An 11,983-nucleotide genomic window follows, 5' to 3' on the forward strand; every position below is an offset into this window, starting at 1 on the left:
CTCACAGACCCCTCCAGCCCATTCCAGACTGGGTCACAAACACTTCACATGCCAGGCTGGGTCCCCAGACCCCTCACACACCAGGCTAGGTCACCAGACCCCTCACACGCAGGCCTGTGAGCTAGGTAACAGGCAAAAAGGTCCTTGGAGCCATAGTTTTGAGAGCATGGCTGTGAGGTACAGATGCCCGAGGCAGTAAACACCAGCCAAGTGGTGGTGCCGTGCGTGCACACTAACTCCACCCACACAACTTATTTACAAAGAATACGCTGCCCCACCCCAAACCAGACAGACAGGTGAGGGGGCCTGATCAAATTATTCTATTTTCCCAACAGTCATGATGGGACATAGAATCCTCAGGGTCTCAGAGAAGGCCCAGGCTGAAGTGGAAGGTCCACACTGGGGGGCTTTGGGCACAGGCCTGACGTGGCTGAGATGGTGGTGGTGACAGGGCAGGGCCACAGTCTGGCAGGCTGCTTACCAGATTATTTTTTAGAATTAAAAAAAAAAAGAAAAAGAAAATTTGAACAACTTTTTAGTGACTGAAGGAATTGTAAAATTGTCAAAACCATCCCACATCCTCCCTAAAAAAGGATCCACACAGTTTTACAGGCTAATTTCACCAAACTTTGAAGGAACCAAGAATCCCTATTTTGAGCAAACTGTTTCAGGAAATAGAAAAAGGGAGATCTCTCTGCTGTGGATTGATGTCCCCCCAAAACTTAGTTCCCACTGTGACAGTGTAAAGAGGATGAGAAATACTATTATGGTAATTAAAAGGTGGGGCCTTGAAGAGGTGATTAGATTCTGAGGGCCATGCTGTAGTGAATGGATTAAAACTGGTGGTCAGGGGTGTGGTTCTGAGGGCTTTAAAAGGAGAGCATGTGAGAGCCTTTCTCTCTCTCTGCTCTGCCATTTTCTGCCATGTGGGACCCTGCATTACTGTGAAGCCACCACCAAAGAAGACCCTCACCACATGTGCTCCCTGGGCTTTGGACTTCCCGTCCTCAGAAACTGTAAGCAATAAATTTCATTTCCTTACAAATCACCCAGTTCCAAGTATTTTGTTATAAGCAACAGAAACAGAGTCATAAAGAAGATTGGTACCAGAGAAGTGGGGTGTTGCTTATAACAAATACTAGGAAATGTGGAAGCAGCTTTGGAACTGGGTGTTGAGGAAAAGCTGGAAGAATTTGAAAGAGTAGGCTAGAAAAAGCCTAGCTGCTGGTGGGAGTTTAGAAGAAAAGAAAACCAGGGAAAGTTTGGAACTTCTTAGAGACTGGTTAAGTGGTGGCGAGCAGAGTGTTGATAGAAATATGGGCAGTGAAGGCCATGCTGAGAAGATCTCAGATGTAAATGAGAAGAGACTTGTTGGAAACTGGGGCAGAGATCACCCTTGCTAGGAACAGACAAAGAATTTGGCTGCATTCTGTTCAAGCCCTCAAATATTATGGAATGTGGAACTTTAAGGTGCTGACACAGAATATTTGGCAGAAGAAATTTCTAAGTAGCAAAACACTCAGGAAGCTGCATGGTTACTTGCAACAGCCTACACTGAGTTATGGCAGAAAAGGCATAATGTAAAGCTGGAATTTATAATTAAAAGAGGAGCAGAGCATAAAGATTTGGAAAATTTGCAGCCTGGCCGTGTGGTAGAGAATGAGAGAACATTTTCAGGGAAAAATTCAGTAGTGTAGCCTAGGGATGCTTTGGTAAGGAGATGAGTATGGTGGAAAAGGATTATCAAGAGAAGACAAAAAAGACCTTGAGGACATTTCAGAGATCTTTGAGGCTGCATCTTCCATTTCAGGCCCAGAGGCCTAGGGAGACAGAATGGTCATGGAGAATAGGCATGAGGTGCCCTCCATGGGCTCACTGACCACAGCCACCTTGGGAAAGCACCAGCACCCAGGCTGCTTTGGCTGCTCCAGCTGTGGCTGAATTGGTCCCTGTGGCTGGACCTGCAGCTTTGAAAGCTACAAGCTGGAAGCCTTTGTGGTGTCCATGTGGTGTTAAGTCTGTAGGCTCACAGAATGCCAGAGCTGTGAAGGCTTGGGAGCTTCCACCCCAATTTCAAAGGATGTATGGAAAAGCCTGGGGGCCCAGAAAGAAATATGTTTCAGTAAAATACAATTATATTCTATTTAATTTGGGTTTCCTAATTAAAGGTAAACTCACCACACAGAACCTTCACTAGAGCAATGCCAGGAGGAAATGTGGGGTAGGAGTTGCAGCGCAAAAACCTCACTAAGGCCATGCTAAGTGGAGCTATGGGAGTGGGAATGTCATGGAGACCCCAGACTTAGAGACCAGTGTGTGACGTCAGCTGCAAGAGCTGAAGTATCACTTGAGACCAGGAAAGCCACAGGAGTAGAGCTGCCTGAGGGCTTGGGGGCCCAACCCCTGCACCAGTACACAGAGGACATCGAATGTGGTGTCAAGGGACGTGGTTCACCAGCTTTGAGATTTAATGCCCTGCCATGCTGGGTTTGGGATTTGCTTAGGATCTGTTACCCCTTTCTTTTGGCCGATTTCTCCCTTTTTGAATGGGAATATGTACCCTATGTTTGTCCCACCATTGTATCTTGGAAGTAGATAACTTGTCTTGATTTCATAGATGGTACCTCTTGAGATTTGGACTTTTAAGTTGAAACAAATTAAGACATTAGGGCTATAGGGATGAAATGAATGTATTTGTATGTGAAAAAGGTATGAATTTTGGGGGGCCAGGAGCAGAATGCTGTGTATTGATGTCCCCCCAAAATTTAGTTTCCATTGTGATAGTATAAAGAGAGTGGCAAATCCTATTATGGTAATTGAAACGTGGGGCCTTGAAGAGGTGATTAGATTCTGAGGACCAAGCTATAGTGAATGGATTAATAATGATGGTCAGGGGCTTGGTTCAGAGGACTTTAAAAGGAGAGCATGTGAGTTCTCTCTCTCTCTGCTCTGCCATTTTCTGCCATGTGAGACCCGTGCATTGCTATGAAGCCACCACCAAAGAAGACCTTCACCAGATGTGTTCTCTGGACTTTGGGCTTCCCAGCCTCCAAAACAAAACAATAAATTTTGTTTCCTTTATAAATTACCCTGTTTCAAATATTTTGTTATAAGTAACAGAAACTAGTACGTTCTTCCTGATTTATTTTTATGATGTTTGTATATTCTTGATCAGATAAGAACAGTAAAATACAATTATAGTCTATTTAATTTGGGTTTCCTAATTAAAGATAAACTCACTGAATCCAAGAGTGTATTTAAAAATGTATAATGGACAATTAGAATTACTTCAGAAATGCAAAGATCACTCAAAATCATAAAGTTTATAAAAGTAAATGGCCATAAAACTAGAAATAGAATTTATTTAATTTGACAATGTCTATATCCCAAGAATTTACTGTGAACATATATGTCAACAGAGAATCTGTTAATTACTTTAAGATTTGGAACAAGCTACCTATAAAACATTGTCACTTTTCAATATACGAGGGGACTTAAAAAGTTTGCGGAAAAATGGAATTAAATGATAAAAGTAAAAAATATAAACTTTATTTCTTTTTTTTTTTGTCTTTTTTTGTGTCCGGCAATGGATCGCAACCCTCAGTGTCATGCCCGTACCAGACCGGGACCGGCAACGGGATCGCAACCCTCGGTGTTGCGTCCGCACCTCGCTCAGCCAGTAAGCGGGAAACGGTCTGTATGTGGGATCCGAACCCTCGGCAGGAGTGCCGCCACGCTCCCAAGCGGCGCACTGTAGCAGTGCGCCACCGGGCCAGCCCTAAACTTTATTTCTTAATGTAAGCTTCATCAAGTTCAGACACTTTTGTAAGCGATGATACCAGCCATGTAGTTCATCTCTGAAGAACATAGGGTCCTTGGAATTTAACTGTGTTGATGCAGTTTTTTTTTTTTACAGTATTAAAAATGGGTGCACATTAAAATGGGTGCTCTTTAAAAGATTTTTAAAGATTTCCCTGGCCCAGGGCACATTCCTCTCACAGAAGAACTTATGGAACTAAAGGAATCATTCAACAAAGTAAAAAACATGACTGAGAGTTTAAGCAGCAGGCTAGGGCAAGAAGAAGAAAGAATTTCTGATCTTGAAGACAGTCTCTTCAAAATAACTCAGGCAGACAAAAAAAAAAAAAAGAAAAGAAAGTAAAAAGAATTTAAAAAATGAAGAAAATCTGAGAGATAGCAGACAACTTTAAGCACACAAACACCTGAATCATGGGTATTCCTGAAGGGGAGGAGAAAGGAAAAGACAAGGGATTAACATTGAGAATATACAAAGAACCCAAATAACAGTAAAAAACAAAATAACCTGGTTAAAAACTGGGCAAAGGAGCTGAATAGGCATTTCTCAAAGGAAGATACACAAATGGCCAATAGACACATGACCGAAAGCTCAACATCACTCAGCTTCTGGGAAATGCAAATCAAAACCACACTGAGATATCACCTTACCCCAGTTAGACTGGCTGTTATCAAAAAGAGAATAACCAATGCTGGCAAAGATCCAGAGAAAGGGGAACCTTCCTACACTGTGGGACAGTAAATTGGTTCAGCCATTATGGAAAATGGTATGAAGTTTCCTCAAGAAACTACAGATAGAACTGGCATATGATGCCACAATCCCACTGTTGGGTATACAACCAAAGGAATGGAAATCATCATGTTGAAGGGATACCCACACTGTCATGTTTATTGCAGCTCTATCTACAGTAGGCAAGAGCTAGAACCAACCTAAATGTCCATTATCAGGTGATTGGATAAGAGAAATGTGGTATACACAACGGAATACTACTCTGCCATAAAAAAGAATGAAATACTGCCATTCAAAGCAACATGGATGAACTTAGAGAAAATCATGTTAAACTGAAATAAGCCAGGCACAGAAAGAAATACTGCATGTCCTCATAAGTGGGAGCTAAAAAATAAACAGATATAAAAAGAAAGATACAATAACCATAATAATACACTGAACTTTCAAAAGGAGAGAACGGAACCGAGGTTATGAGAAGTGGAAAAGGCAGAGGGGGAGAGGGGTAAGGGAGGAATGGGTGAGGGGCCATGAAAAATTATTACATTGTATAATATTGAATATACTGATTATCCTGATTCGAGCATCATATATTGCACACAGGTATGATATTCAACTCTGTACCCCACAGATATGTACAACCAACCATTTTACAATAATAAATAAATAAAATATTTTTAAAGATTAGGAAACAAAAAGAAGTCAGAAGGAGTCAAATCAGGACTGTAAGGTGGATGCCTAATGATTTCCCATCAAAACTCACTAAATTGCCTTTGTTTGGTAAGAGGAAGGAGCAGGGACATTGTTGTGGGGGAGAGACTCTCTAGTGAAGCTTTCCCAGGCATTTTTCTGCTACAGCTTTGGGTAAATTTCTCAAAACACTCTCATAATAAGCAGATGTTATCGTTCTTTGGTCCTCAGGAAGTCAACAAGCAAAATGCCTTGAGCATCACCCCGGATTGTTGCCATGACCTTTGCTTTTGACCAGCCTACTTTTTCTTTGACGGGACCACTTCCATCTCTTGGTACCCATGGCTTTGACTGTGCTTTGTCTTTGGAATTGTACTGGTAGCATGTTTGGTCTCCTGTTACAATTCTTCAAAGAAATGATTCAGGATTTTCATCCCACTTCTTTAAAATTTTCATTGAAAGCTCTGCTCTTATCTGCAGCTGATCTGGGTGAAAGGGCTTTGGCACCCATTGAGCAGAAAGTTTGTTCAAGTGTAATTTTTTTAGTCAGAATTGTGTAAGTTGAACCAATTGAGATATCTATGGTGTCGACTACTGTTCCTGCTGTTAATTGTTGATGCTCTTCGATTAGGGCATGAACAAGATTAATTTTATTCTTGTAAATTGATGTGGATGGTCTGCTGCTGTGGGCTTCATCATCTACATTGTCTTGTCCCTTCTTAAAATGAATTATCCATTTGTAAACTGCTAATTTGGGGGGAGGATTTTCCCCATAAACTTCTCATAAAGCATCAATGATTTCACTATTCTTCTACCCAAGCTTCACTATAATGTTTGATGTTTGTTCTTGCTTCACTTTTAGCAGAATTCATGTTGCTCTGACAGGGGCTCTTTTCAAACTGATGTGTTATCCTTCTTAGTGCTGCAAACTAGATTGTGTTCAGGCACGTTATAACAAGTTAGTATTGGTTTATTTTGGTGCAAAAAATTTTGAAATCCACACATAGTTTTTTCATAATATGCATTTTCCATGAACTCTTTGGAGACCCCTTGTACTACTGGAGATCCTGGTCAATGCAATAAAACAAGAAAAAGGAATAAAAGGATAAGTATAGGAAGGGAAGGGACAAAACTCATTTGCAGACATGGGAAACCCAACAGAAGCAAGATAAAAAGCATTAGAACTCACAAAAGATGTCAGCAAATTTACTGATACAAAGTCAACTTACAAAAATCAACAGTGTTTTTTATAACCAACTAGAATACAGAATGGGGCAAAAAGATACCGTTTTCAAAAGCAGCAAGCACTATGAAGTACCTACGAAGTGTCTAACAATGTGCAAGACTTTTAATGAAAAAAATTTTAAACTCTATTAAAGATTATTATAAGACTTTGCTAAATGGAGAGGTAATATGTATCTATAAATTAATGCTAAAAATATAAATTCTCCACACATTAACCAGTAAACATAATAAAATTTCAACTAGAATTAGGGCAGAATTTGGGGACTGCCTTAATAAACTGATTCTAAAATGTGCATGAAATAATAAAGGTTCAATTCCTAAGACAATTTTGAAAGAAAGAAAATAGGTGTATTCAACTTAACATCTACTATAGACATGCTACAAATTCCACACTAATACAATGTGTGCTGTTTGTATAGGAATAATTAGACCAGTGTAACAGAGCAGAGAACACAGAAATAAACTCATGACTATATGTCAATTCTCTATATGAAAGAGGTGGCATACACATCAGTGGAAAAATTATGGCTTGTACATAGGTGATATGGGCAACTGGCTTACTACTGGAGAAAAATAATCCAGATCTCTGTCTTCTATTATATACAAAAATAAACTCCAAATAAACTTCAAATGTAGATCTAAATGTGAAAGGTAAAATTATGATATTAAGAAGACGAAGGAGTTTGTGTGTGTATGTGTGTGTGCGTGTGTGTGTGTGTATCTGATCTGGGGATGGGAAAAGATTTTTTTTTTAGCAGATCCTAACCTCTGTTCACTCATTCAGGCACACCCTATAGGCAAATGCACACATATTCTCATTTCTACACAAAGGCATACACACATGTATGTCCACTAGTGCATACACTTGGACAGACCATAAAGGTATATATGCAAGTATTTACACATGCTCACATACATTTATTTATTAAAATTTTTTTAAATTAGTATATTTACCATTATACAATATAATCAATTTTCATGGCCCTTTACCAACCCCTTCTTTTCTCTCCTCCCTCTCTCCCTTTCTCACCCCTGGCCACCTCAGTTCTGTTCTCTTCTCATAAGGAGTTCTATGTACAATTGTGATTGTTGTATTTTTTTTTTATTAGCTCCCACACGTAAGTGAGAATATGCAGTATTTCTCTTTCTGTGCCTGGCTTATTTCACTTTACATACTTTTCTCTAAATTCATCCATGTTGCTGCAAATGACAATATTTCATTCTTTCTTATGGCATTGTGGTATTCCATTGTATAAATACACCACATTTTCTTTATCCACTTATCTGGTGATAGGCATTTGGGTTTTTGTTTGCAGATGACATGATCCTATATAGAGAGAAGCCTAAAGCCTCTACAAAATAAACCAAAAAAAGAAAACAGAAAAACAAACAAAACTCTTAGAGTTGATACACTATTTCAGCAAAATTGCAGGATACAAAATAAACACACAAAAATCAGTAGCATTTTAATGCTCTAATAATGAACTAGCAGAAAAAGAAATCAAGAAAGCTAGCTCATTTACAATAGCCACCAAAAAAATAAAATATCTAGGAATAAAGTTAACCAAGGATGTGAAAGATCTTTATGAGGAGAACTTCAAATCACTGTTGAAAGAAATTGAAGAGGACACGAGAAAATGGAAAGATATTCCATGCTCTTGGATTGGAAGAATTAACATTGTGAAAATGTCCATACTACCCAAAGTGATCTACAGATTCAATGCAATCCCCATCAAAATTCCAATGACATTCTTCACAGAAATGTAAGAAAAACAATCTTAACATTCATATGGAATAACAAATGACCCTGAATAGCCAAAGCAATCCTGAGGGGGGAAAAAAAATGCCAGATGCATAACCCCACCTGACTTCAAATTATACTACAAAGCCATAGTAACCAAAACAGCATGGTTCTGGCATAAAAACAGACACACAGGCCAATGGGACAGAATAGAGAACCCAGAAATCAGCCCACATATTTATAGCCAACTGATCTTTGACAAGGGTACCAAGAACATACACTGGGGAAAAGACTGTGTCGTCAATAAATGGTGCTGGGAAAACTGGACAACCATATGTAGAAGAATGAAACTAGACCCATACTTCTCACCATATACCAAAATAGACTCAAATGAATTAAAGCATTAAATATATGCCCTGAAACTATAAAACTTCTAAAAGAAAACATAGGGAAAACAGTTCATGAGATAGGACAGGGCACAGACTTTACGAATATGACCGCAAATGCACAGGCAAGAAAAGGAAAAATAAACAAATGGGATTATATCAAACTAAAAAGCTTCTGCACAGCAAAAGAAACAACAAAGCAAAAAGACAACCAACAAAATGGGAGAAAATATTTGCAAACTATGCATCTGACAAAGAATTAATATCCAGAATATACAGGAACTCAAATAACTTAACAGTAAAAAAACAAGTAACATGGTTAAAACATGGACAAAGGAGCTGAATAGGGATTTCACAAAGGAAGATGTATGAATGGCCAACAGACACATGAAAATATGCTCAACATCACTCAGCATCTGGGAAATGCAAATCAAAACCACATTGAGATATCATCTCATTCCAGTTAGACTGGCTATTATCAAAAAGACAGAGAATAACAAATGCTGGCAAGGATGTGGAGAAAGGGAAACCCTCCTACACTGTTGGTAGGACTGTAAAATGGAGCAGCTATTATGGAGAATGGTACGGAGGTTCCTCAAACAACTATAGATGGAACTGCCATACGGTCCAGCAATCCCACTGCTCGGTATGTACACAAAGGAATGGAAATCATCATGTTGAAGGGACACCTGTACTCCCATGTTTATTGCAGTTCTATTTACAATAGCCAAGAGTTGAAAAAGATTTTTTTAAGCACTACTTAAACAGCATAGATTATAAGGAGAAAAAATGGATGTATGTGACATTAAGAATTTTTGTTTAATAAAGAACACTGTAGACCGAGGTGAAAGACTGGTGATAGATTTGAAGATATTTGCAACTTTTAAAGTTGAGAAGGAAATTTCTAGGGGCCTACCAGGGCCTACCACAAATCAAGAAGGAAAAGACAGAAAACGTTTTAGAAAATTTAGACAAAAGGTATGAATTCACAGGAGGCCAACAAATATATGAAGCAATGCTTAACCTCTTTAGTGGTCAAAAACTCAGGAAACCAAACAAGATGCTATTTTTCATCATATTAGCGGCCATAGGAAGGTAAGATACTACCAAGTACTGGAGAGGATGTAGGCAACCAGAGCCCTCAAGACTGCTGGTGGGACTGTTGCAAATTCAAGATCCTGCAGGGCAGTCTGGCATTTTTTGTGAAATTACATACTTCATAATCGAGCAGTCCCTTTGCTGGGTATATATATGTGTCCCACAGAAATTCATGGAGAATTATAAGATAAAACATGAACAAGGATGCACATTACTGCATTGTTGGTGGTAGCAGAGAGCTGTCTAACCAACCTACTCTTCATCAAGGCAATGGGGAAGTAATAATAATAATGTTAGCTAGGGTTTTTTGTTTGTTTTGTTGTTAGCTCTTTTTTACATGCCAAGCATTTCTCAAAGCTCTTTAGTTACATCCAAAACTCATTTAATCCTCTTAAGCATCCTGTGATGTAGGCACTTACTATAACGTTTGATATAAGAACCTGAAGCACAGAGCAGCTAAGTAATTTGCCCAAGATCACATAGCAGAGTAAGCGGCAGAGCTGGGATACGGTGGGGCGAGCATGGTGGGATACTCTGCATGGTCAGAAACCGTGAAGTAGATTTAGCAACAAGATCGTAAAGCCTAGGGATGAGTGAAAAAGTGAGATGCATAACACAGTATCACCAATAAAATAAAAGCACGTATATCCACAAAAAATTCATGTGTCCTTCAGTGAAAGCATGCAAGTCCGTATAGGTGGGAGCAGGGAGGGGGGATGTAAGGAAAAATGAGAGTGCTGCACCCAACAGCGATGGGTGCCTGTCCTGCCCCGAGAGCAGGATGACCCCTGACGGACACCACCGCTGGGGACGGTGGACGAGCCCACGGCGAGCGGCTCAGAGCGAAGGCTGCGTCGCCCGCTCACTGAGGACCACGCGCGCTCCGTGGTCTGTCCGCACGCGTGGAATTCAAAGCGGGCCAGCGTCCTCCTTGTCATGTAACACAGGCGTCTGGGCCACCTTTTGTTGCGGCTGTTTCCTGGACGTGCTAATTTTAACCTAACCCTAAGCAACATGAAATTAGGGAGCAGCACGTTGAGACAGGCACACCGTAGAACGGTCCTGCTTCCAGACCCTCTGCGGTGTCATCGGGGTCTTTCCCTCTCACGGTGCGACGTGGCTGGAAGAGCAAGTTCCAGAAGGACATTCCCAGAAGGTGCGGCCGACGGCAGGGTGGTTTCCAGACCTGGTGCAGGAGCCAGTGTTAGGGTGTGTGTGAGGGGGTATGGTGATCGCGCAGGAATCCCCCATCTATTTTTTTTTTAACTCATACTCCAGCTGAGACCCCCACAAGGGTTTAGGGGAAGCCCCAGGGACAGGCGGGGGGACGGGCACTTCGGTGGCTGCGCTGGGTGGCGCCCCTCGCCCTCAGGCCAGGCCAAGGTGGCAGAGGCAGGGGCGTCTCTAGAGAAGCGTGGTCTGCTTTGCTTTGCTCTTCAAGTGCCACAGAGAGATCAGCAGGCTGGGGAATAGAAGAGTTTCTAGCCTTGGCCCTGCCTGTCCCCAGCTGCTTGAGTCTTTGGGTATTAAACAGGCATCATTAATTAGGCACGTCCCGCCTTCCCCTAACCTGCAGCAACGCTTTCAGAACCACTGGCTGGCTGGCTGTGGAGGCAGATGACATCCATCGTGTGTTTCGTTCTGCCTCTTTTCTGAACATCACAGGGGTGTGCGTCCTTTCCAGTCCTAGGATGGGAAATTAATATTTCGCCTATATAGGTAACCGAGGGACTGGTCCCAAATGACACCTGTGTCAGCAAGGAAACTGAGGCCTGACATCTGATTTATTCCTCCGTAGGAGGAGTGATTGGAGGCAGGGGACACGGTTTGGGTTCAGGATATCCGCACCTGGGCTGAGGTGGGTCTAGGGCTTGGCCTCCATTGCCCTGTGACCGTGAGTGAAGGCTCCTGGGCTGCTCGGGTCCTTCTTTACCCACCCACACAAAAAGTCAAGTTGCCCCGTGACTTTGCGAGGACGGTTGGGTGCAGGTTCGCCCTGAGCTCATCTCACACTCCTGCAGAAACGCTCGGCTCTTGTTGCTGCGTGTCTGCCTCACGTTTGTCTTTGACACCCACTTGCTCCTAAAACACCTTAATACAGTCACCACAGAAACACCCGTAACCTTCAAGTTCATGCCTTTGAAAGGCAAAAGCTCTCCATCTCTTCAAGGCCAGCAGCCCTGAGTAAGCCAGAGGCTGAGCTACTGTGATGAAATTCCGGTTCTGTCCCCCAGAACCCAGGGAGCCGCTCCCTTTTTTTTTTTTTTTAAACGAGCCCCT

Source organism: Galeopterus variegatus, unplaced genomic scaffold, assembly GCF_000696425.1.
Source record: "Galeopterus variegatus unplaced genomic scaffold, G_variegatus-3.0.2 Scaffold869, whole genome shotgun sequence".
In the NCBI taxonomy this organism is placed as follows: domain Eukaryota; kingdom Metazoa; phylum Chordata; class Mammalia; order Dermoptera; family Cynocephalidae; genus Galeopterus; species Galeopterus variegatus.